Below are 24637 nucleotides of genomic sequence, written 5' to 3' on the forward strand. Positions count from 1 at the left end.
TTTTATGTACATATATTAAATTTTGGAATGACAGGGTCTATGGTTTTCAGCAGATTTTCAAAGGGATACTAAACCCCAAGAGGTGAATAATAACACCAGAGTATCTCTATAGCCTTCAGCTAGAAACTTCCATGACTGTATGAAAATCAAAAAGAAAATGGAAGCTTAAAGATAGCCTGCAGTAGTTAATCAAGAATTTTTTTGCATTTAGAATTTTATAAGCCAAAGATATCAGGTCTCATTTTATTTAAGACTGCCTCATAATATTTGTTTGGTCAAAGTAATACTGTGTTCCCACTCATCTTTAATACCCTCCCCCAATATTTCACCAGAAAAATCTTCCAAATTAAGATACAGGTTTTGAAGAGTTACAGAAGGAAAAATGAGCAAAGTTTGATATTTCTTTCTGGAATTATTTTGTGGCTCTTGCATTCTTCCAAAGAAGATATCATTCAATCTCTTGTATGGTCCCCATTACCTGGAATTTTCTTCGCTTCATTCAACCATCAAAATCTAGTCTAAGCCTTGGATTTATTTTACCACTGCAGACATAGAACTATTTCCCATGCATTTCCTCACAATAAAACAACTTCTCAATGGAAACAATCAAAAGTATTGAACAACTACTATGTGCCAGGAAGCATTCTACTTTTCATTACTCAGTGCATTTGTCAAAGTTTCAGAGTCAAGATGCACTTACTACTTTTTGACCTCTCTCCTACTAGAATGTAGTTCCACAGGGGCAGTGATCTTTGTCAGTTTTTGTTTTCCTGGATACACAATATATCCCAAGGTATATCCTGGAACAATGCTAGCACATGCAAGTCCTTAATAAATATGTGTAAAACAAATGAATGACTGTGTGTGTGTGTTTTGGGAGAAATACAAGAAAGGCATTGACATAACTAGCAGTAATGCATTAAATTGCATCCTGAGAGGTATGGTCCCTGTAAGAAAAAAGTTATAGATGGAGACAGAAAAGGGAGGTAGCAGTCCTTCTGCCTAAATAGTTAACACAAGAAGTTAAACCAAAGGACTAACAACCAGCACCCAGGAAAGAGGAATGAAGAGACCTCATGACTTACATGAAAACTGCCATTATTACCAGTGGCTGTGTCTTTCTTGGAGAATCCTTCTTTAGAAATTAGAATAATGTTCTAAAATATTAATAGTCTGTTGGTGCCAAATACACTAATGGACTAAATTCCAAATGACATATAATTACTAACCACATTTTTTCCCATTTTAAAAAGTAAATAGACATATCAATGGAGAAATCATAACATGGAAGGAGCAATAAAATGTTCTATTTAGGAAACTGTTTATAATATAGTAGGGTTACTTACATATAAGTAGGATTGCTTATTTGCAAAATGTCTACAGAAAATAATCAAATTGAAAAACAGCAAAGTGTTCCTTACAATGCACATGTGTACAAACACACACACATATGCACGCATACACACACACTCAGCTTGATCTCACCTAAATACAAATGGCCACCGTGGTCACGCATACCCATCATATGCTAACCGTTTTCTATTTTCTAAGGATTGGAAAATACGTTTTATTTTACTAACATTATAAATAAATGCTTTGTGACTGTATTTTCCTTATTTTTTTTCTTTCCATCTATTCTCTTTTTAATGTCTCCAAAAGAAGAGGATTCCATCTTTTGTGGTTAACTTTTACTTTGCAGAGTAGGAAGAGATACTGACAGCTCTGGCCCATTTCTAGAGTTGTTCCTTTGTGGTAACAACTCCTTTGTTGCTCATTCTTCGTGCTGTGCCTGCAACCTGATTCATGCCTGAGTTGATGAGAGATAAAACTACCTTAAGACTGGAGGCAGAGGTTAATGGTAACTGTTTTAAAGTAACAATTAAGGATAAATAAACTACAATAGGTGATGAGTTTCACTTTGGATAAGCAGGGATTAGCCCACCCATTATTTTCGTTAACTTTGAAAATTATACTTAATTGGGAGTCATTTTTTAAAGAATGAGTATTAGTATGGACCATTCTCTTTGCCATTTGACTAAGAAAAACAGTGTTTTCTCCTATTAATTGGTGAGACAAGCGTGCCCCCCCCCCCAAAAGTTACACTGATATATATGATGGCAGAATCACGCTCAGTTAAAAGTTCTTCTTAGGGGTTACTTCAAATTTTTTTATTCATCAGCTAAAAGTTGCTGTCTTTCTTAGATATACATTACTTCTCCTAACTTCCCAGTATTTTGTGATACCTTAATAATTGTTTAAAAATTTATAAAATTTCCCTGAATTGCAAACTTCAGCAGGAAAAACAGAAATGATGAATTTCTACAATCTTAATTTGCAAATGAGCCATTTAGGAGCCAGCTTAATATATTTTTTTATTTTGCTGTAAACAATTTTCTTGCATAGTGTCACAGGCAACCAGAAAGACACATGTTCCCTTGCAAGACAGAATGAAGAAAAAGTCATGTTCATGAGAGCAACTTCCAGGTCAACATCACAAAGTGGCTTTCATTAGACTTCTTTTTTTTTTTAACTCTGAGAAGAACCCAGAAGAAATTCAGGACAAAGAAATTTCATCTGACAAGGAAGTCACTTTCCTCTTGTCCACAATTTTCCCTGTAACTAATAAGAAGAAAAATCTGAAAAACTGATGAAATGATGGATTTAAATTTTTTTTGAAACCCACAAAATTACGTAGAGAACTTTGAACCAAATGGTAACCTTTTGTAATCAATCCTTGAGTTCCTCTGAAATCTACTTTGTAACTCACCAAACTGTAGCCCCACAACTCTAAGCTTTGTGCTTGTCATTTATGACTTAATAAACAGTACCAGGCATTACTAGATCTGGTCTGAGAAATCTCCATGGAAATCAGAATTGCTTTAGGATGAGAAATCAGCAGGTGGCACTCTTTCCTCTGCATCTATTTTGAACCACTTTTTCAGGGCAGAATATTAGAAGTTACTTCCTAAGTGGGGGGAACCTAAAGTCTTGAGAGAGCAACAATAAGTCAGCACTGAATACAAGAGACACTTACGCATTAGAGAACTACCAAATCCTTCCTAAATCCATCAGGTACATGCGCCCTTCTTCACTGTCTCTTAACACCAGTCACAGAGGTGAGTGAGTGGCCACTGCCATCTCATCTGGTGATAATCGCATTCCCACACTAGATTAACACATTTTGTGGTTAAAGAATCCTGTCTTATCCAACATGAACAAAAATATGTTTCTGCACATACTAAACAGTTGTCTTGTTTTAATTTCTCCACCTTCCCAGCATATAATCAATCAAAGCCTTATAAAGAGATTAGTTTCCCTATGTGACTCCAGTCAGCTGAGAACAGGAATTGGATGGACTGACTGCAGACACATGAGGAAAGGACATGGGAGTCCTAGTGAGGGCTCGTTCGAGCTCAAATATATTCTGTAAAGAAAACTATTCAGAGCTGCGTTGACTGACTTGTTACAACTACTTCTCCGTATAACTATGCACCCTACTAAAGTTTTTCATTCAAAAAAAAAAAAAAAGGTACTGAGATCATGTTCTCTCAAAACTTAAAAAGGTTTCATAATTTTAATCAAAAAGTTCATTTTCAGATAACAAGAGACAACTTCGTTTGTCTGTTTAAAAGTAGATTTCCAAGATACAATTGCACATTTAGTCTCTGCCATTGCCCAGAGTAACCGTGGTTTCACAAACTTCAGTGAGATGTTCCAGCTTTGAATAACAACGTGGTATTTGATCATTTGTCCTTATATAGTGGAAGGTTATGGAGAGAAGACTCTCGTGGAGGGTTTGCCACGGAAACTAATTTGTATCTTGTCGTATTTGAGGTACTCATGGGTAAATTGGAAAGCTTATCTGATTTCCTGCAAAGGCTCAGAAAACAGAGTACCATTTTGAGGGCTTAAGTTTGGGATAAGAAGCAAGAGCTTGCTTTGTTTTTATCCATAAAATCTATTAGTATTAGAATGAATTAGAATTGCATGAGTTTCCTTTCTTTCCCCATAGTTTTCTAGGACTCCTTATAAACCCTATGAGATGTATCATTTGGAGTTGCCCAAATGCTATACTGGGAATAAGAAAGAGTGCAGATGCTCTAGAGGGCTGGATAAGTGATAAGCACAGAATAATTGGGGTAAGTACCTTTTTCCTGTTTGCAAATAAAACAAGAGAGATGGGTAATCCCCTTGGAGGAGAAGTGTCTATTAGTGTATACAGCACACTGAGAGAACCAGTAGTATCTTGTAGTTGTTATGAAAAGATTCATGTTCTCTTTATTAAGAATGCATTTTGGAAAGAGGACTGATGAGGAGACATCCAGGGGCCTGAAGCGTGGATTCTGCAGGGTATTTTCAAAGAAGCCAGTTGCTCCGACTTAATCAATGCATTTTATGACTGGAAAGCTCAGATAAGCCAGCACTCCTCTCTTGGAGCCTCCTTTAACTGTATGTCATCACACATAACCTTCCTGGGTAACTACTCATTATGCAGGATGGCACACCAACCAGTGAGAACATGATGCCGAAAGCATTATGCTCATCAGAGGCTGTGGGTTTAACCAATTCTCCCAAAGAAGCCCTGAGATTTCCGAGCCTTTTAGCCTGACTCTTTTCAGCTTCTTGCCATTCTCAGCCCTTTCTCTGGCGACCATCTATGAAGCAGCAAACAGCCTGGCAACACCCACACATTACCCCTGAGGGAAATAAATGGCCATCCTATTCTAAAGACTTAAAAGTTTGATGTACAACAAAAGTAAGTGGAAGCAAGTAGTTAATAAGCACCAATCTTGGATTGATTCAATAGATTTGTTTGATTCACTGGAAAGTAAAATCATAACTGAAACATTATGTGTCACCACAATAAAATGGTAGGTTTGGGGAAAGCCACTTGGAAAAAAAAAAAAGTAGGAAAGTCAAAGTTAACTTGCCAGGACAAAAACTGGGCCCATAAGTAGCTTTCAGAGTCACTGATTATTTAGTATGAAATTTTAAATGACTCCTTCAAGGCACAAATTTGGGGACCTTGTCCCTTAATATAGACTACGGGGTGTTGAGAAGCACAGTATATTATTTCCTTAAGTGCTTTTTGGGAGAAGGGGATTTAGAGGTAAAACTGCTGGCTTTGTGTGGCAAGGTCATGACCTTTGACAACTTTGGAGCTTATCTCTTTCATCTTCTCACTCCCCTGAGACCCCTAACTTGCAGAGGAATCAAGCCTGTACGCCTGGGCTAGACAGAATTCAGCATTGTTGTGGACCTAGGTTCCCTCTCTCCCTCTCTTTCTCTCTCTTTCTCTCTCTCTCTTTCTCTCTCTCTCTTTTTTTCCCCTCTAAACAAAACAGATCTGAACTGAGCCAAGGAAACAAAAATGTATTGTTCCTCGCAGATGGAAGCGAGTGTCGCCTAGGTAACCAGATTAATCTCCTTTTTCTCTCCCTTCCTCTCTTGTAGTGCGGTAATCGGTGGGCTCTTTTCACAAAAAAGCCAGCCTCAAAGCTGGGGCTCTAACTAGGTTCCTAATTAGCTGCAATTTACAATGAAGACAACATGATGAGATAATAGAAATTTGCAAAATAATGACATACCTCAGCAAAATATTCCTCCTCCTAAGAACCATTTTTATACAAAAACAATAAAGAGGGCCCTTCTAAAGCAAAGCTGGAAAATGGTGGTGTATTATGTGACACAGAACATTATTGTTCGCCTCTTGTTCCCCCAATCAACAGCTTATTGTTTGGCATCTTAAATAAAAATGACTCAAATACAGGCCACATAATGATCTCCATTGCGCTAATACACTGTATATACTGAGTAGTCAAAAATGTACGGGAGCCAATGCCAGTGGGGCTGATAAAGTAGCAGGGCTCAGGAAGGTAATTTACAATACAATGCAATAAGCATTATTACTGTTCTTAATCACACATATCTTTCTGATTCCTGTCAGGATGCACTCTGACATCAAAAAAGGGCACCCAAAAGGAGGACAGCTAGTTAATGAAATATGATGGATCACATTTGTTTTCATGTGGTGGTTAGCTCAAATGAAGCAGTCTCCAGACTGTTAGCCAACAGTATTCTCTTGTGTGACATCAAAGACTACCATTCAATGAGGGCAGAAAAAAAAAAATCACAGTAAGACAGCACAGAGGGAGGAGCTCCTAGGAACTGAAAGAACCATTAATAGTAATCTCTACCTTATGTCCAAAAGAACAGAGCACGAGCAAAAAAAAAAAAAAAAAAAAAAAAAAAAAGGCCAAGGCCAACTGGTCACTGATCTCACAATGAGGATCAACAGCACCTATGCCGATGCCGATTTATGGAGAACAGTACAGCTAACAGGCGGTGGGCAAGGCTTGACATTTTGCTACGCAGGAGCAATTTGTCACTAGTGACAGGAGGCACGTATCCTGTGCCTTGTCTGAATCAAGATTACAGCATCCTATGAAACATGGAATCCAAATTATAAGATAGAATCCAATACCATGTTTTGCATCAACAAGAATCACTCATAAATGGCAACAGATTGTCTAACCAATCAGGGGGAAAAAAAACAATCGTACACAAAAAAGTAAGGCCACGTTTGCTTATGGACTAGTAATTGTGAAGAGTACAGCTGCACATACTTGAAAACTAATGGCCCCTGGACTTCCCCATAAATAACTGCTGACTAAAAACCAATTGGCCAGGGACAGAAAAACCATTAACCCCTTGGTCATTTGGCCCTCAGCAACAACAAGACAACTAGATCCCCTCACAAAGTAATTAAAAGGTAACAAGTAGGACAGATTAGAGAAGGTGCCAAATGGGCTCTAATGACTTTGGAGGAAAAATTGTTGTATTTGGTAATAACATTTGCAAAAATGCAAAAAATGAAGACCATCTGGGTGTATCACAACCCCAAAGAGTTTGGCATCCACATTTTGGAAATGTGGCAATAATATCTTGACTTGCATAGGGCTATCAACCTTTCCCAAAGATGAAAAAAAATTATTTTTTGAACCTCAGCCAAGAGAAAAAGAGAGCAAAGGCTGGGACACAGTGCTGAAAGCCAGAGACTGGTGGTCATCAAAGTCTGGGCTTCCGCTTTTAGATTTTCCATGGACTTGACATTTACCGTAAAATGGAATCTACTCACCAAACAAGGTTTACTTTTGACTTTCATGTCATCCTTACAAGAAATGTTCTCGTCCATATAATTCACTTAACGACTCAATGATTTTGGTGGCAATAATGACCAGGAGAGTGTTGAACTATTAAATGACAGTTTATGGTGTAGGGACAAGAATGTCTGACTTCAATGCATTATCTAACTTCTCGTAGCCTCTGTTCCCCTCTCTCTAAACTGTCCATAATTGTGTTTATCTTTTAGGGTTGTTTGAGGTATGAAAAGATCAGTTCACCAAGGCATATGAACTCCCCCTTATCCCAGCTCATCCCTTCCGCCAGAGCTCCCCTCTGAATGAACTCCACAATCCCCAGCTGGTGCAGCCAAACACAGCTGAGGAAAATCACAGAACAGCACAGATCCTTGCCACTACCCCACCCACACCTGTACTCTAACTCCATTCAAGAATCCTTTCAGTTGCCTTTCCCACCTCCTCTCACTCCCAGTAGTAGTGGTCTTAAACCTTCACCACTCTCTTTAATAAACCACCCTCTCACTTTCAGATGACCTCACTTCCCTTAAGTATGCACTGCCTGCCCCATCCACACACACACATCATTGTCTGCAACCCATCTAGTCAACTTCTCCTCAGAGTCAGAGGATGCGGCATCTCTCCCCTCTGCTTGAGGTCAACCCCGCACTAACAGTTGGGATCCACTCTGCTCACATCACCCCAGGACCTTGCTTCATCACTTTTCCCCATCCTGAGTATAATCTTCTGTTCTATCAACTCATTCTTCTAAACCTATAAACACACTCAAATCATTCTCATCCTGTTAAACCTTCCTTCACACCCCTGTCTCCCTTTACCTGCCACCCTGTCCTCTTTCTCAAAGATTCTTCTTTTCAGCCCAACCTCATTGGTCACTTTTGCAGCCTATTATTCTAAAAGTAAAAATTAGATTTTAAAATGCAGGCAAAGGGGGAGCTATAGCTCAAGTAGTAGAGCGCATGCCATGCAAGAAGTCCTGGGTTCAATCCCTAGTACCTAATTACTAATTAAACCTAATTACTTCCCCCAGCCCAAAAAAAAAATTTTTTTTAAATTAAAAACAAAGTAAAATGCAGGCAGAAATATATTTTTCCTTGAAGTTTATTTCTGTTTTTATCATTTGCTTAGAAATGTTACCTATACTTTTATGCATCTATCAATAAAGAGCTGAAAATATCCTACAATGAAAAACACAATATTCAACCCATCTAATGCATCAAAGACCTAAATCATAGTGAAACTATCAGAATCATAGAAAGTCGGAGTTGGAAGACATCTTTGGTTTATTCTTCCTGAGTTAGAAATGAGACCTAAACACTTAAGGTCATACAGCAAGTTAAGAGCAGAGCTCTGACCTCGCGTCAGATCCCCTGACGCCCAGTTCAGTGCTCCTTCCTCTACAAATCGATTCTATTCTTAAAATATTCCTCTTCACATATAATTCTTATTCAAATATTAACAAATATAACATTGAGCACAACCATAAGAGGAGGACAATTGGAAATACAATAGCATATTTAAATTAAAGTGTTTTCCAGCCTTTAGTTCTGTGGAAAATATACAGACATCTCCAGCCAATGGAAGCCCACTATTTTCACAGACAGAGACATAACAGAGATTAGAGAAACAAATGACCAAATCTAGGATCTGAAATGGAACATGTAAACATGGAATGATAGTTTTCAAGATGAAAGGAACCACATATATTGTCTGGCCCGACTTCCGGTTATTTGTTCGTTTATTTTAAACCTGAGTCTCAGAAAGGAAAAGATTGTAAACTTATGAACTGCTGTGTTTATTCCACTCTACACCTTTGTCCAAGCCTGAACTAAATGGTAACGAACAGTCCATGTCTTCTAGGTCAGTCAGACATTTGAGGGGAAGAGCGAGGTACCAGTGGAGTTGTGTAAAGCCCCTAATAAGCCTGCTGCAACAGTGGTTAATTAATGGTCCCCGGTGTCTCAGAGCTGATTTTCTTTCAGGGAGAGGCAAAGTAACTCAGTAAGTTGGAGTTCAGTTTTACTTAACATCGTTTGATCTTTATCTGTATGTCGTATTTCCCTTCTAAACTACAAGAAGCAGTTGAAGGAATGAAGGCAATGAATAACTTTATACCAAAGGGAAGAAAGTTGTTACTAAAACCCCACATGCTACATCCTGGGTTCCACGCCATTCGGCAGAGCCTGGCTGGTAAAGTCCATCTGCCATTAGGTCCTTCTAGTAATTACACCCCTTTGAACCAAGTAGCAGACAGAACCGTGTGAGCCTGAATTCTAGAACAACGAGAGTCACATTAGAGTGCATTTCCAACTGATTCACTCTCGCAAAGTTTTGACTGAGCAATGCTGAGCAGTCCTTAGCACCCCAAAGGCGCCAAACCCTACCCAACGTAAGGTAACCAAGCGTCGAGGTTCTTTGACGAGGGTCCCAATACTAGTCAACCTCGCATTCCCCATGAAGATGTGAGGCACAGTTCCAATCCATGACTGAAACTGTGACTTGGGTAATAATCCCTTTAGTCATTACACCTGAGGGTACTCACAAGCTTCTGAATTTCTCTCCACCCCATCCCAAAGTCAACACAAGCAACAAATGTACAAGAAGCTCTCCCAGCCAGGAATTAACGACGTTCTGTCAGTGCTCTTTAAAGGAAGAAAACAATTAAGTGAAAACCTTGAAGTAATCTCATTCCGCCTGTTTAGACTGTTCATCCCTCAACGTGTGTTAGCAAGTGTGGCAATCAGGGCGAAGGCCTGCTATCATTCGGCCTTAATTAAAAAAGACACAAGGAGAGGAGCTGTGAATTAGAAGTGTAGCTACGCACTACCCCTGATTAATTCGAGGCTCATGTTGGATTAATAACGCCAAACAAAGAACAAAAGGAAATTGTTATGCGAATTGCAGCCCTCCCAGGCCAGACAAAGGTCAAATCACAGGATTTCAATTTCATCCGGAGTCGCTTAATCAAGTCCCTCGGAAGGAAGACCATATGTAGTTCTGAAAGCTACCCATTGTAGTCCTCTTGTCGCTGGACCTGAGGGACGGCACAGCCATCCTCTCAAGCGATTCTCAATCGCTTCTCTTCTTTCCCCTTTAATATGACAAAAACTTCATTCTTACCAGGGATTAAAGAAGAGATTGCCCTGCTGAAAACATCCCAACAACTGCTGTTTTATGGAGGGAGCTGGACACTGCTGGCACCAAGCCTACAGGGCCTGTTCCCTTTCCAGAGAAAGGTCTTCACCCGCAGTGACGAAGTTACAACCACCAGGGGGTGATGTCACCGGCAGAACACTGGCAGGGTTGTGACTACAGGACATTCATCAAAAGATGATGAGAAAAATAGGTAAGGTCTGCCTATTAACTAAAAGGAAAGTGAATGAAAGCAAAGTCCATCATTACCTTAGGCTGCAGGTATCGGAAGGCAGCTGTCTCCTCCGGCTACATTAGAATCTCTGCGCGAGGTGGGGACAGGGGTCTCAGTGCCTCAGGAGACCTGAGGGGCACAGCCAGGCACCCCCAACCCTTCCCCAGCAGTTCTGGAGTTCATCCACATTCGGGGTTTCTTGCTCCCAGAGCCGGCACTAAGGACAGAGGTAGGCTGAGAACGGCAGACTCTCATTAGCAAGACGGTTTAAGTGCTCTGAAGATGTGACGGCTTACCCTGCAGTGTTAACACTTCTCGCCCTGTCAACGCCGAAGAGTTACTAATGGTAACTTCTCAGGACCATTATACCATTGTCCTACCATAATCAAGGCCCAGAGCTCCTCAAATGAAACAGCAAGTTGAGGAGTTCTTCCAAATGACAAAAGGATGATTTCAGGGAGATTTTAATGAGAATTCCCAGGTAGACTTTTGGACTAATGGAATCAGCACCAGTGTCTCAAGGTAATGACGGTGAATATAATTCTTATCTGAGGGATTTGCTGAAGTGCTTAATAAAGTGCCCTTTACAGGACAGATGCTCAGTAATTGTGGCCTGTCAGGGTTTGTATCGCCCTATCTGACATGGCAAGATTTTCAGCCTCTACCTTTACAGAATGCAGTAACAGTTGTTACCTTCACGTGTTCTAGACTAGTCATTTGGGAAATTCGTTTATTTCTCTAAAGTCCCATAGTGTTTGGGTAGGACTTCTTTTACTGAACATAGCATTTTCCCATGTATATTAGCCATTCATTCATTTACCCCTTTACTCATTGATCAAACATTTTTTAAGTATGTGTCAGGCACTGTGCAAGGCACTGGAGAGAGAAGGATCACTAAAAGCAGACACTATCCTTGCTCTCCTGGTCTTCATAGTTTAGCCAATGGGACAAATAATCAAACAAATGCTTACATAAATGTAAAATTTAAATGTGGTATGGGCCACAAAGGAGGTGCATGGTATAATGAAGTTTTAAGTTCTATCAAGGGAAGATTCCCTGAGGAATAGACACTTTTTTTTCTCAGATGTGAAGTAAAAATGTGGATTGAACTTTGTGGAAAGAGAGAAGGCAGAGGCAGAGTCTTCACTGTCAGAGACAGCATGACAAGTGAATTGGTCTGAAGAGGGCCAGACCTCAGGCAGCAAAAAAGAGAGGAGTGTGAGCTGAGTCTCCAGGAGTAGGTGGACCTTAAAACATAAAAAGCAACCTTAGGCCATGTCAAGAATTCTGGTGAGTCATCCTAAAAAATAGAAAGAAACTTCTGAAATTCTTTAAGTGGTCAAGATGCAATCAGGATTGTGCAGCTGTTGTAATCTGCCCCCCATTCTACGAGATATCTAGTGGCTGAGTGACTCACCGTTGTCCTTTCCCAGTGCCTAGCCCAATGCTTCTGCATAGTAGAGTGGCACCTCCCTCTCAAGGACTGTCAATGCTGAGTCAGTTGAGATCACAGCCCCAAAGGTGCTCCCACGTGTAAGCCATGAGCCTGATCGAAGGGGATGGTCTTCTCAGAAAGAGAACCACTCCTTGATGAAAGATAATTTCAATGCAGTTAAATTTAAAAGCATTTTAATATGATGTTTGTTCATTGCCACTGAATGAATGAATGGCTTTTAACTTAGCCGTACCACTGAAGATGGCAGTCAGCACTCTCCACGAAACTTCTGACCACGAGTAAAGAAGTGGCGTGCTTGCCTCCTTGAAACTGATTGCTGTTGTTTGGATTGGTGTCTTCTCCAGGGAAGATGACAATTTCTGCCTTCTAAGATATCCAAAGGTGTAGGGGCATTGCTTTTGGCAAATTAACCCCCAAATATGAAAACTAAAGTTCTATATTACAATGTAATGGATATCAAAAAAGTTATAAATGTATCTGTGAGTCATAATTCCCAGGGAGCATTCAGGCAAGCTATGCTCCTTATGTGACATACAACTATCAAATAATGAGCACATTCAGATGTTTGTTTCACATGATACAACAGCTGCATCGAGAGCTTTTTGAGGATTATTCCTCAAGTTTCTCTTAAAGCCACTTCATTTCCTTTCTGAAAAAGCGCTATTACTTGATCTGCATAGTTAAGACAAACCTCTGAAATTGGATGAATGTTAAATTTTTCATATTAGTCTGAAATCCAGAAAAGCTGTCCAAATCCCAGATATAAAATGTACAATTATCTTGTAGGCATTTTAAGTCTTATGGGGTCTGATTTGGAGGAGGAAAATTTAACTCAGTACAGAACTTGTTTACTGTTTTAGACAGTTTGTAAACATTACTTCAAATGATACTCAACAAGATAAACAACCAAATTAATTGCTAATCCTGATTGTTCCTGTTACTTAACTGTGACATTGGCATACACAGTCCAACATTTGGGGCCATGTAAAATACGTATCCTTAGAATTGACATGGAAGGATCATAAAAATAAGGTCCATTAGTTGAGCAATTAAATGTATCATATGCTTAGCTATATATATATATATATATACATGTATTTATTTATCTGTTTATTTATTTTACTTTTTAAGTATTTATTTTTTGAGTGAATCTTTGTAAGAGCCATGAGGTACAGGTATCCACTTGTTAATTCATTTAGTATTTACTGAATGCTTGTTATATGCCAGGCACTGTGAACACAGCAGTGACTACAACAGATACAATCCCTGCCCTCCAGGTGCTTTAATTACCTTTTTGACAGGTAAGGACATTGTGGCTTAGGGCAATATGTAAATTGCACTGGATTTACCTAAGCAAGTGGCAAACCCATGTTTCTGAAATACAGAGTGTTAGGTTTTGACCATTCTGCTATGCTTTTCTTAAAATAATGTGACCTTGTAATAAGCATCGAGCCAGATTCCCTCATGTCAGAAACTACCTTAGACTAAAGTAAGTACTTTGAGAATATTCTTTATCGCTTCAGCATTCTGGAATACAACAGTAATGGAATGTAATGGTTAGAATAAGCTAATTAATTATGCTTTCCAAGATGGCAGACTTCTATTTTATAACTTGTCAAGGTCTACCTTGTTTTAACTACAAAACAATCTCTATTGCCATATTATAAAGTGTATCTCGTTCACCCAATCAAAATATCAACTTAATTTTATATTAAGAGAATGAACTCAGTCTGTTTCCATCTACATCGTACCATATTACATTAACCAAACAAAACCAAATTTTAGAGCAATAAAAATCAATTTAGATTTAACCTCTTAAACAACTGCTATATGCCAGTTATGAAAAGTAAGGAGTAGAGCTTAAAAATAGCCACCAGAATTCAGAAAATATGAGAATTCGTAGGCATTTGTTCAACATGAATATTTTGCTTCAAAACAAGTTGAGCTGACTAAATTTGACTACATTTCAGACATTTCTAAATATATGTAATAATTTTCAAACATTAATTACAAATTATTACCCTCACAGATGCTGACAAAGTAGCAAGCGGAAGGGGTCCATCATGTGTTAGGGTTGGACAGAATGCACCAAAAAGGACAACTCTTAATCCCCGCAGCATACCCGGTCTGTAACTCTCAGTGTTCAGAATGTTATTTGACCTAATTATGAAAAGATTATAAAGCCTAATTTTAAGCACTTAGATTTTCACTGAGCAAAGTAGAGTACGATTGATAATCCACACTGAATTTCTGCATCATCTAGGGAATTCCATCATCTAGAAATGGTTTCTCTGAACATGACACACGCTCTGAACATAATATATGTATATTCATAATATGATTACTAAAATCCCTCCCTTTACTAAATTTTAAATTTGCAGCTTCTTGAAAGAAGTCTTTACTGATCATGTAAAGAAACCTGTGGAAAATATTTTTTAAATGTTAACTATTAGGGTGTAAAATACAAAAAAAGAAAGAGAGGGAAAATAAAAAAAGAAACAAAACAGAAAGCCCCCAAATAGAGGAATCTGGGCAAAGTTGGAGAGGATGAGCCTTTGTACTTAAAGGCTAACACTCAAATGAGAAATGGAAAGACAGGGCTATAAAGACTGTAACCCAGAGTGTGGCAGCCAGGAATCTGAGACGATGGTAAACTCAGCATGTCTCTAAAGGAATGCAACCTATTTTTCAGAATTCATACCAAAAAATCTGAAGATTACAAAGACAATGACAGGAACCCAATCTAGAGAGAAGGAATTCAAAGATACTAGTTCATAATACATTGGCTAGCAGTTTTCCAAAAGAAAATATTATTTTAGATACAAAAACCTGACTCTGTCTGGCCTTTCAATATACACAGAAGTGAGTCCATCTCAGGCTTGTAGACACTCTCTACCCCTACCTAGTGGAACCTGATGCTTATTACAGGGAAGAGTAAAATATTCCTCTCAAATCCCCCAAATTAGTCGACAGCTAATAAACAAGTCGGAGATGGTAAAATACCAAAAGAAACTTTCAAAATTACTCACAAAATAAAACAGCACACTTAAAAAAATACCAGTGACTGTAATTACTGAAAAAAAATTCCATGGAATAAATAACAATACTCTTTTATGGACACCCAATTTTCTTCTCAAATAAATCAGAAGAGTGAACTGGCTTTCATTAAGGTGAATATTAAGATTAGTAGGAATAGAATAATAAACATAGGAGCTCTGTATACTCAACAATTAGCTCCTGGAGACCAGATTTTCTTTCTAACCCACATCCCTATAACAGACTGGATTACTGTCTGCAAATAAAATCTTATAATCGGAACACACTCAATTCTCTCTGCATAGCCAGATTCAACATAGCTACACTCTTCAAAACATTAAGAAGCAAAATGTCTCATGATATTTAGGGTAAACATAACGAAAAAGAAAGCAAAGGAAAATTAAAGTTGGCCTTGGCATTTGCTTTCTAAAGAAAGTGATTTTGACAGGATAACCAAGGGAGAGAAGGTTTCAATGATACTTACTTCCTGGACTACAGGAGATGACATACTTTTAACATGCAAAAAGTCTCTCCAAATCTATATTAGATGTTTTGAGTATAAAAGATTTCTTATCACAAAAGAGAGAAATTTGAGGAAAAAAAATCTTCCAAAAAAAATCACTGATTATGAATAAACAGTGGCTGGGAAAATCCCAATTAGTATTGTGGGTAGAGCTGATGGGGCCTTGACTACAGAGGAGCTGCTAACTTTGGATGGATGTTAAATTGCGTGCAAAGAGTCCTTTAAAGTTCCCCACTGCACATCGGCAACAGAGTTAATGCAAACTCATCCACTCAGGAGAAGAGAAAGCCACCAAGGGAATAGTGTATCGCCATCACAAACTCACACCGAGCTCCAAGGACATTGCAGAGACTGTGAATATAAATATAAAACCCCATGCTTCAGCAGCAATGAAGCATTTAAGGAAGATTTATACATAGGTAAACTTTTAAACCTTAATTTGAAAGCCAGGTGAGCACACAAAGCTTCATATCATATTGGTATGGCTATACTCTCATTGCTTAACATGAATTTTTTGTAGCAGAACATCTCAACTTGCCTCTAATTTACCTACCACTCGGCCCATTCTAATCCACTAAAACCCTTCATTTATATTGACAAAACTAGTGGACACCGATTCACATATCCCTTCACTTGCTTAAATCCACAACACATCTATCACTACTGAATAATCCTGTTTCCTCAAAACAGCTTGTTCCTTGGCTTTTGAGATTTCAGAACTTCAAAATTTGAAATTCTTCATGATCTTCCATGAGGCCACTTTCTTTATTTGCTTTATATGTTATTTACTCACATGACTTCAAGCACCATCTATGTGAAAAGGACACGCAAATTGGCTCTCTGCACTCCAGACTACCATACGGTCCTGCCCTCCATGTCTTTATTTGGATGTCTTGAAGGGATCTAAAGTTCAGCAAATTAAATTCCTTATCTCCCCTGTTTCCCCCCAATATTTTCTAAACAACCCCATCATTCACTGAACTCCAGAGCTAGAAATTTAGGAATAATCCCTAACATCCAGAAAATGATTAGGTCATATTTATCTATCCTCCTGAACACCTGTCAAGTTTGACTCCATCATCACTTCACTCTATATTGAGCAGAAGCACAGCACAGTAAGACATCGATCAGTGGATGGTAACTCACCTTCAACACTGATTTCACAAGCAGTGTCCTTTCTGTTGAGAGGTTATTTAAGTTTGTTATTTGAGGGTAATATAATACAGTATTATTTAAGACCAGGATGAAAAGTCATAAGCAGGGCAATGCGAAAGCAAGGCTGGGACATACACAGAGGCCCTCATGTGGAAGCTCCTTCTTCATGTGCCTACGCTTCCTCCAGTCAAAATCATCTTCCTGCCCTCAAGTTCCCCCATTTTAGAACCTGGCTCTGCCTTTAACTTTAGGTTACCATGCTCTCTCTCCAGACCACTCCTGCATGCCACTCTTATCTCTCTGTCACTAGTCCTGTTCCCCTCCAACACATCTTCCACCCCACATCTAAACTCACGTCTTAAAAATGCAGAGCCAATCACATCAAACTTTCCATCACCACCACAAATCTAAGAACATTCCAACATTTTTAAACAAGCTTCCAGGGGCCTCCGCAGTCTGGTTCCTGTTAAATACTTGTTCACCATTCTCTTACCTTGTGGTTTCTTAATTTCATCATGCTTTCTCTCACTTCTTCGTCTTAGAAAATGCTATTCTATGACTTCCAGGGTTTGGGGGTGAGATGAGTTTCCCTGGTCTCCTTTACTCTTAAGCACCCTGTGCAATCAAAGATTCTATAGCAGTCAACACTTTCATAATAACAGTACTTTTTCAATGAGCATGTTCTCTTCTATTCTGCAAGATCCCTCAGCACAGGAGATCACAACTGTCCTATTCAGTGCAAAATTCCTAGCACTTTGCACCATGCCTGTCACACAGCAGGGACTTACTAAATACTGTTGGATAAATGAAGTTGGTAGTTTCTTTATAATTTAGATTAACCGAAGCCACAGGTAAGAGTTTTAAAGTAGTAATATATCAAATAGCTGAAACGAAGGTTTGTCTGAAGGTAAACTAAAATTTGGACAGTAGAAAAATATATGCTGATTGTCTCATAATGAGATGGGTTATCTTCCTCTAACCTCTTGAATTTACATGTTGCTCTGCTGGTATGATAAACAGCCTGATTTAAAAATCAAATAACAGACTCTAAGAAGTTGTAACAATCCCTGGATTAGTACAGGATGATAACTAAGGGATCTGCTATATTAAATCATGACAATAAAAGTAAAATCCCTCCATCTTTTCTTGGATTACATTTAGAGCTCAAATCATAGAGCACTAAATGCATAATAATGAATGTATGCCTCTGTGAATGATTGAAGATTGAATCACATTTTAACTAGACTACATTTATAAAGTCCCTTTGGATGACATAATTATAATTCAAACCATACACTAATTAGCTGCAAGCATCTATGTAATATTATTTAGTGAGTTTAAAATATATGTTTTTATTTGTTTCTAAAAACAAATAAGAGGAAAAACACTTTACCCAAAGATAAGAACTGCAAGGACCTAAGTCAATAAGTTGGTGCCACGAAGAAGCAAAAGCAATCGTATTTCAAAAATAAATAACTGTATCTTATTTTTATGAGAAATAATGACTTAATATACTCATATATGGATACACAGGAAGAAATTTTAAAATGTACTTTTTCCCACGCAATGATGACATTTTAGTAGCTAATTTACATTGTTTTCTGTTTTCTATATTGCTTAGCAACTGTTCATAATGATTTTAAAATTGAGCGTTCTCCTCATCAGTTTTATACCACAGTTAAACGTACCTCAATGAAATATTTACCAAGAGCCAAAACCTTCCCAACACTTCTGTTTTTAGATAGACTCCATTTTGCTTTTGCTTTGTTGACCAGTGAATATTTCTTTAATTAGGTTGATGCTTTTGTATTTATATATATATATATTTTTTTTTAATGTTGACCATTGTTTTCTAGTATTATTTCTCTTCTAAGTTCTTATGCTTAAGTTTCTGAATGAAGAAGAAATTAGGAAAGAAGCCCTAATAATTCAAAACATAGTAATTTAAGGATAAAATATTTCTTCATAGGAGGACAATCAACTTTTAACATTGCGTTTCACAAGGTATGTGTGGAGAGCTCTATTTAATTAAAGAACTGAGGCACATCGGTAGCCCAAATGTACCACATCAGTGCAGCACCTCATATGTGCCAGGCTTGGTTCTAACTGCTTTATATGTATTAACACATGTAATTCTTATAACAGCCTTTGAGGTAGGTGTTTTCACCCCTCCTTTACTGATGGGAAACAAGCCCACGGGGGTGAAGTCACGTGCTGGGTCACAAGGTGAGTGAAGGAAAGGGCTTGGGAGAGAACTTAGCCAGTTGACTTCTAGTGTCCGTGTGGCTGTATTGTGCCAGTTCCGTAAAACACAAACAGTGGTAATTTCTGCATAGTTCACTGACAAAAGTGTTCTCAGACTATGATGTTCTTATGTGTGCTAGTTTCTAACTTACAAATTATGCACTAGTCTTCTTAAAAGTCATTTATAAATTATCAGCTTAGCATTCTGACCACATTAAGCCATAAAAGATTATATAATGCCCCATTTTTACACATCTCGAAGAAGAGAATTGCTGGCACACAACATAAAAAAGGGAAAAAGAGTAACACAATATGGTTGGAGATCACAGTGTGGGGAGAGCAGCAGAAGCTAAGGCAGGGGCTGCCTTACAATGAACTACGGTGCCAACTGTGACTTCCCGATTTTACCCATAAGGGACTGAGGATACCAAAAGTGACTTTAGCCCTAGAAGGATCATAACAGGGGAAATATTAAATAGAAATTGGAAACCAGGAAGTTATGTAAAGTGAGGTTAGTGTTTATAAGCAATGACGAAGTTTAAGTTAAAGTATTCAGAGTGGGGAAGAAGAAGACTGCACAAAAAATCGACACGGAGACAGTGGATAAATTTGAGTTGGTAACTGATAACACTGGGGCTGTTGATGAGCTAATAAATTATGGGGAAATTATGGCAACAGCTAATATTACATAAATATCAGTGTCTGATTTTCCACAAAAAATCATAGTCAACCCAAGAATGATACATAAGATGTGGCAGAAAAAAAAGAGCTAGCACTATAAATATTAGTTTTGTTATACACTATTCTAGCATTGAAAATTTTTTTAAATCTGTATTTTTAAATATCACTTCAAGTAATTTACTTCCAGAAAATACCGGCATTTTTTGTAATTTTACCTATAACAAAATCAGCTAGCATTGGCCAGTATATTTGGTATAGTAAGGCTTTGATATAAATACACTAAAAATTGAAGATTGAATATATTTTTCTCGTTGCATTATAAAAACTACAATTACAGGCAACATTCTCATGGCAATTTTAGTATTAAGAATTAATAAAATGTGGTAGCATTTTCTGCTTATTAACTATAGCAACTACCAAGAAATGACCTTGAAAATTAACTCATTCATTCATTCAATTACTCAGTCAGACCATTCCAGAAGGTACTGGATGGGTAAAGCTACGCTAAGCTCTCTGGGACGTCTCACTGGGAAAGAAAGCGTGATTACTATCTGAAAGAAACTTAAAACTTCCCTAAGGAAACTAAATATAGGTGCATCCCTTTTAATAGTAGTAACTAAACATGTTGGTGAAGAACATTTCATTTTCAATGGAATTTCCTTCAGCCTGTACTCTCTTCTGCTGCTCATCAGGACTAAATAGAGCAGGTCATTTATTTCACACTTTGTAACACTTGAACTTTGTGGGTATTTTTTGTTGGTGGTGGTGGGGCACTGTGGATATTGGAAGGCTCTAAGCTAGATATCTCAAACAGAAATGGGATTTTGGAAGGTCCTAAATTACATTAAAATCTGTGTATAAGCGCATTTGTGAGAAAAAGGTCCATAAATTTCATCAAAATTTCAAATGGTTCCATGACACCCAACAGGTTAATAATCATTGGGTCGTTTATCTAAATACAAAATGAAACTAAACTGTGTTTTTCCAAGACCAATTGAAGTAACTCTTCTCTTCTAACTTGCTATATTTTTTTTCTAAGTATCTTAATGATTCTACTGCAGGATTAGGAATAGAAATGATAAAACACCACCCAGAAAGGCACTGCCCTAAAATTGCTAGTAAAACATGTAGCCCATCTTGAAATTTTCAGTTGTAGAAATCAAGATTTTTACAAGTCATTTACTCAGGGTTTTTGACATCTAACTTTAAAAATTACTCTGAAACTCCAGGGTTGTTGCAAAGTGAAATTAAAAAATAAAAATAAAATAATCAATTCAGGTGCAAAATAAATAAATAAATAGCAAAGTTTCTATGTTTTTTATGAGAATCCAAATCATGGCACAATTTTTTTTAATGCCATAATTTCCTGCAGGGCCAAAAGGTTCTGTTTTGAGAACCAGAGGTGAGGTTTCATCTAGATAGGATATTTCTTCCTGGCCTTCCAAAATAATCCGTGTCTATAGATGGATGTATACAGTTAAGTAAGAAGATGGTGAATACATTTTAAGGAACAGTAGAAATTCTGTGACTGCATTTAATCTCCTGTGGCGCACAGTGAGGAGGAATAAATCCAAATTCCCAGGGAATTTACCTATAAGTAGTGCAAATAAAAAACAGAATCTCAGAGGTCTGTAATCAGTACTCTTTTTCTGCCAAAAGTAGCACAGTTGTACAAAAGAAGTTGTAATGCCACCCTCGTCTACCAGACTCGGATGAGGGTTGGGAAGAGATGAGAACCCTGTTCTCTGGTTGGCAAGGATGTGTCTTTGGAATGGTAATCAGGAGATAACAGTTTTTACATGTCATTCACAGAGTTTGTAAGTCCAGTCTCTCTATTCAAAGATCCCAAATTTAGGACTATCCATCTCAGCCAGGAGAAAAACATTACCCTCTTGATAATCCAGGTAATGCTCACTTCTGATGAAGAGACTAAAACATTCCTGACACACTGAGAGTCACACAAAGTTCTGATGTTTGGGAGGAGACAAAGAATTCCATTCAGCTTCCGGAGAAGGAGTGACCAAGACGGCATTTCATCTTCCCAAGCTCCCTTCTCTCTCATTTCGCTAACACAATACACTTGGAAACAAAGGGCAGATTATGAAGTTTTCAAGCGAAGCTACTTGTTCCTCTCCGGTCGGCGGATGCCTCAGCCCTCCTCTGCCCGGCCGGCGGGTGGCACATCTGGTGACCATGTGTGGCAGTGCTAATGAAGACTTTCCTGAGTGAGTTACAATTAGTTCCGACTGCCGAGCCGCCTTCCTGGGCAGTACCAAAGTAAGAGACCGGCGTGGGGGTGCGGGGGAGCCAGGAACTCCTTCCCTTCACAAACCCCATCTCTCCCTGCCCCTGGGACTCTCATCACTACCGCTCTGGAGGAGTTTTTGAAAAAAGGTGTAAGCAAATACTTTCAAAGTTTCCTCCTTCCTTTCCTCCAAAGCAGCGTTTTACCCAAGCTGATTGAAGGCGACAGGCAGGCCACAGTACTTCTGTGATCCTCTGAACAATAGAGGATTGTTAAACAGACGCCGTTTCCCCCTTTGGTCCAGGCATCCTACTTACCTAACAATTTTATCTACTTTATTAGAATAAACTTGTGTGTTTTACCATTGGATGGATTAGAAGGAACCGCGGAAGCAAAAGTACTGTATACAATTAGGCTGTCTTGAAAAAGCACACTTTTGTTTACTCTAGGCCTCTCCCCCCACTTCTCAATCAAGCTACTAATAGAGCTGTTTTAAGTTTCAGCAAGGACCATATTAACTGCGGGTCTCCACATGAAACAGAACGCTAAACCCCAGCGTCTCCTGACAATGTAAGCTCAAAGTCTCCCAAATCCTGTTTCACATTTCTGTCTGAAATCACGGTTCTTTCCTTCCAATGCTTTTTTTCCTGTAGTTAGCAAATTACGAGTTCTCACTAAATACGGTATGATGGCAGGAACAGCCTTTGTGAGAAGATTCTAAGTGACTCCGAGGGTGGAAAACGTAATATAATTATTTTGGCAACTTGTACCTATATCTTATCCTAAGGCCATGTACTTTTTAATTTCACCAACTCTGGTCGTAGAATATGCAGTGTTCTCAGTAAATGATAACCAATGATAACAACCACAGCTCACATTTCAGCCTGTATTACACTCTTACATACACACAGTCGGCACATGAACCCCTGTAACTATTAAGTGATAAATAAACATTTACAGATAAAAACTCACAATCGGAAATAAAAACTGGCTTTCTTAATGGATCGTCTGAAGCTATGACAATGTATAAGTCAAACCAAGGAGCATCTCTGAAACAAAGAAGTGCACCAACAAGCAGCATAGAAGGGGAATATTTTTTCTTCTTTTACCAGAAACCAAAACTAAATGATATCACATCCAGGAACAGTGATCATGTGATCATAAATAAAATGTAATAAGCATATTAGGTCAAAAAATAAGTGAATCACAGCCCTTAAACTCATTGGCCATTATGCATAAATAATTTTTTAATGAAAGAAAGAAAAGCATCTTCCTCACTATGTATAACTGAAAGTATTTTAACTTTATGCAACTTAAATTTCTACGACTATTTACCCTACTACGTGCCCCTGGTTCATTACAAAATGTGAATGGTTTAACTATACAGTGTCAGAGCCTCAGACTAGAGGAGGTTTGGCCCTGAGCTGGCCAGCTGTTTGCTCCCATCTCTAGATGGTTATCCTTCCAAAACGATCTCTGTCCCTCTTAGAAATGATCAAGTTAAAACAAAAACAAAACTCCTCTGCAGATCTTTTGTAAGGTGTTTTTTTTTCCCCATACCAGGAGAACCTTGGGAAAGGAAAAATCACACACACACACACACACACATATTTTTAAAAGGCTTTAACTGCAGTGATAAAAATACTGAGATTCATCTACATTTCAAAATGCCAGAAAAATTCTAAAATACAGAAGTGAGTTAGCAACACAAATAGTGTATTATAGAATGACGTGGTTTTCAACATTATTTTGTTCTTTATTTTTATGAATAGGAAGTTGACTTTACTAGCAATAATGACAGTTAATGACAACCCAGTGAGTCACTGCCTCCTGGGCCTTAAGGAGGAGTCGGTCCATGTATAAATGATAATTAATACCATTAAACATTCCAACATTACACTTACTTAACAGCTTTTGGCATTCAAATTCTCAAATGCTTCTACTGTAGTACCTTACCAAATAATTAAATACTGTGAAGGTACACAGGGTTAATCTGCACGGTAACTGACTGGGATTACTCTGGCCCTTCTTTTGAGACCTGAATCAGTCTGTAATTTTAATGTTCACCAGCCACCTTTATATGTGGGCTTTATGTTTTCATCAAGCTGAAGAATAAGCTCTATGCAAATGAACACACAGTAAGCTGCACCCCTATTTCTGTCGCCACAGACTCTCAGTCCTTGTGGTTTGCTCTGATGCTACTGTGGCAAGTCACACTGCTTCTCGATGTGCCGCAAATTCATGTTTAGAAACTGTAGATTCGGTGATTTATATTATGATCACAGCCCTTCACTAAATATTTCAGGAAGGCAGTGTGGGGGGAAAAATTGAGTAAAGTAATAAACTATTTACATATTGGATAACAACTTTAGAAGCTATTTAATATTGGTAAACATATAAAAGGATCTGATTTCCTGATAATAAAGGATTCTTTTATTGTATGTACAGATGTTTAAATTAACACACACATTCCATTCTTATCTGTCTTAAATTCAGCAGCATAACTGTAAGTCTTCACAAAGCATGCTATCAATGTAAAAGCAATAAAAAAGTCACCCTCTTGTGAATTACTATTTACAGTATTTCACAAGAATGGCATTCACACCCTCCAAATGAACAAGGCTGTCTCTTTAAATGGAAGGACACTGCCTTGCACTCTTCATCAGTTAGCATTAGCAATAGGGGGGCGGGGGAGGGAGAAAATAACAAAGCATTTTTCTATCATTTGAACTCTCTTTGACCCTCGCAAGCTATTCAAGTATGCACTTAA

General features: G+C 38.2%; 1 protein-coding gene across 9 annotated transcripts in view; it reads right to left on the reverse strand.

Moving 5' to 3' along the window:
* Nucleotides 1–24637, reverse strand: part of SOX5 (SRY-box transcription factor 5) — a 903293-nt gene that overhangs the window by 413168 nt on the left and 465488 nt on the right. The window lies entirely within an intron of this gene.

The sequence above is a fragment of the Camelus bactrianus genome, chromosome 34 (assembly GCF_048773025.1).
Source record: "Camelus bactrianus isolate YW-2024 breed Bactrian camel chromosome 34, ASM4877302v1, whole genome shotgun sequence".
NCBI lineage: Eukaryota > Metazoa > Chordata > Mammalia > Artiodactyla > Camelidae > Camelus > Camelus bactrianus.